This window comes from Choloepus didactylus, chromosome 4 (genome assembly GCF_015220235.1).
Source record: "Choloepus didactylus isolate mChoDid1 chromosome 4, mChoDid1.pri, whole genome shotgun sequence".
NCBI lineage: Eukaryota > Metazoa > Chordata > Mammalia > Pilosa > Megalonychidae > Choloepus > Choloepus didactylus.
The window spans coordinates 57,140,513-57,143,923 of record NC_051310.1 but is presented as its reverse complement, the minus strand read 5'-3'; positions in this window follow the sequence as shown (position 1 = coordinate 57,143,923).

The following is a 3,411-nucleotide window of genomic DNA, read 5'->3' as shown; positions in this document are numbered from 1 at the left end:
CAAGGTCAGTAGAGCCCAGCCCAGATCAGCCAACCCTCACCTAACCTTGAGATACATGAGGAAGGCCAGCCAAGATTAACAGATCTGCTTGGCCCAGCCCAGCTGGAATCAGCCAATCCTGGGCTGACTCACAGTCTCAATGACAACAAGTTCAAGTTGCTCATTGAGCTGGACAAGGCCTGGGTGTCCCGTGGCCCAGGAAAGAGCTCAGGTGGCTCAATTCACCTGCCTTTGTGAGGGGAACTCCATTGAGCACCTTAATACCTCCTAAAATTATCATTCTGAACAGCAGCACCCTAAAGGGCTTCAGTGTCATCAAACAATTCACCACCATATGCAAGAACAGTTTGAAAAACATGCTTTCCTTGCCTACAGTTGGACGGCACATTCTTGCAATGTAAAGGCTTTGAAAACACCATGTACTTCTTCCTTCATTTTTAAAGGGGACATTAGTGAAGTAATGCCCACAGGGAGTTTTCTGTGACCTTTGTGGGTAGGATGAGACCTTCGGGGCTCAAAATAAAGTGTTTATTGAAGGGGCAAAGAGTCATTGGCCAGGGTTTTACGGAACACCTCCCCTTCCCCAGCTCCACTGAGGTCTGCACCGGTTTGGTTCTGGGCAGAATGCTTACTAGTGTTCTCTGCAGTCTGTTGTGGCCAGTAGGGTCCTGGAAACCTGAGGGGTTCAGACTGACAGCCATGATGCTTTGTTGTCCTGCTGGTCCTGGAGACACTGTGCCAGGTGGTAGCAGACTGCAGGGGACCTTAGACCAGGCACAGATCCTCACGGAGAACTGTGGGTGATAGTGGTTGTGCTAGGTTGAATCTGTTATGTTCCCCATAAAAGACTATTTTCCTTTAATCCACTCTTGTGGGGGCAGACCTATTATGGGTGGGAACTTTTGATTAGGTTGTTTCCACGGAGATGTGACCCATCCAATTTTGGGTGGGACCTTTTGTTTAGATTATTTCCATGGAGATGTGACCCTGCCCATTGAAGTTACATCTTAATTCATTTCCTGGAGTCCTTAAGAGAGCTCAGGGAGAGAGAGAGCGCTCAGAGCTAACACAGACCCAGATGCCTGGCGATGCAGACAGAAAGATGTTTGGAGATGCTAAACTAAGAGATGAAGCCCAGTATTTGCCCTGGAGAAGCTAAGTGTGAACTCACAGATGCATAAAGAGAAAGCCACTGGAATCATAAGCTGAAAGCAATGCAACCAAGGAACAAAGGGCCACCAGATGCCAGCTGTATGCCTTTCCAGATGACAGATGTGATCCAGATGCCATTGACCTTTCTTCAATGAAGGTATCCTCTTGTTGATGCCTTAGTTTGGATGCTTTCATGGCCTCAGAACTATAAATTTGTAACCTAATAAATCCCCTTTATAAAAGCCAATCCATTTCTGGTCTATTGCATTCTGGCAGCTTTAGCAAACCAGAACAGTGGTATTTATATTCATAGTTGTATTTTTAATTATTATAAGCCTACTTTATGCAAGTAGAGACAAAGAACTGGACACTGGAGTTTGCATCCTTCTGGAGGAAAGATCAAAAATTTGACAAGCTTAGCCTCATTCAGAAAGAATTTGTAGGTCTTGAATCCACTTTAATGGAAGCCAGGGGACAAGTGATCAGAAATAGAAAAACTGGAAGCCATTAATAAAGAGCTACAAAGCTCTAGCTCTTTTCTTGGGCTTAAAGGCTTTTAGAAAAGAACCAAAAGAAGAGAAATCTAAAATTTAAAACAAGTTGAGCTGGTGGTTGACGTTATAAAAAAGATTCAGTCTTTAGAAGATGCATCAAAATATATCTTACTTCAAGTAGCTGAAACCAAAACTGCCTTCAAAATACATGAGAAGAACGAAAAAGAACTTCAGAAGCACTGAAAATTGCTTGGGATGAAAATTCTGATTTTCAGAAAAGCATAAAGCTATTTACCTAAGAAGCTAAAGAATGGGAAGGAAGAGTAAGTGGACTTACTCAACAGGAAAAAAGTTAGAAAACTCTAAAGTGTACATGGAAAAAGTTCTGAATGATAAAGAAAGTCAGAGCAAGCCTCTGGGTGAACATGTGCTAAAGATGAATGATTGGGTTCCTGTTCTTGGAGAAATCAACATAGATGGCTGGACCCTGGAATTGTATACAACAAATGTGTCAGAAACAGAGGCCTCCTAGGTGAATCAAAGGAGTTTTGAAGAAATGGATATGCAGCTGAGTTAAATACTTATTTAAAGCCTCTTGAAGAAAAAAGAAGCCAAACGTACACTAAATTAAGGAAGATAAATTAATTGATGCACTTAAAGATCATACAGAGTCTATAAACTGAGTGCAATTACAGTAGGGAAAAAATAGAGAATAGGAGAGAGGTTGAAGCCCTGGTGGAGGTTTCAAGCTCTTTTGAAATTGCATCAAGAAAAAGAGATGATTTTTCACCAAATAGCCAATTTAAAGACAATTTACCCTATAAAGATAGAGGAGAATGTTTCCAAAACAGATGTAATGATCAGCTAGGCATGTGAAGAGCTGGACATCTATAATGTAGAAAACAAAACTCTTTCAGAAAAATGCAAAAGAATCACTGGCTATTATCAAAGCTAGTTTAATGCCCATGAGGGAAAAGCTCATGATAATGAGTTGGGAGCTTGACTGACAGAGAGAAACTTCGATAAACTTGGAAGAGAAATTATGCATATTTAAACATTTTGCAAAGGATCCTTTGTTTCTGTTGTTCCAAATGGGGCATTTGGCAGAGGCCCTAGAGGACCACCAGCAAATCTTCTGGATGACCAGTTCCCCAAGAAAGAAGGAACATCTGACAATGATGGTGTAGGGGTCCAGGTCCATTATCCTGTGGGGACCAGATGCCATCCCCCCCAGGGTCAGGATCATTCCATCAGGCCAGCTCTATCCTGATGCAGTAGGTCCTCTACAGGAGCAGGACAGAGGTCATCCTGGATCCTTAGGTAGACAGACTCTCAGAACCTTCTTTTGGTTCAACCCTCCCATCTGAACATGTAGCCACTGGCCTAGGCTGTTCCTCCACCTTGTCCTCCTGTCAGAGGTCAGATGTTACAGAGGGTTCTAGGGACAGTTCCTAAGAAGAAGCTGCTCCAGTTCTTTCTTCTGTTCTGGACAAGGATGAAGCCACCCAGGGACTTCCCTGACCCAGCACAGACTCCAGTGGCAACAAGAAGTGCCTTTACACCAAGTCCTGGACTTGGTCTTCTGTCCACACAGCCTGAAAACAGAAGTGTGTTCTGAGTTGATCCTGTCTTCCAATGAGTCTACTTCTGAAAATCCAAGACCATGGCAAGATGATTTTTTTCTCTCTACTAAAGTAAATTTGATAACCTTCTTTTAAGTTTTACTGCCATTAAGTGATTACACAATGGCTCAAATGGAAGCCTG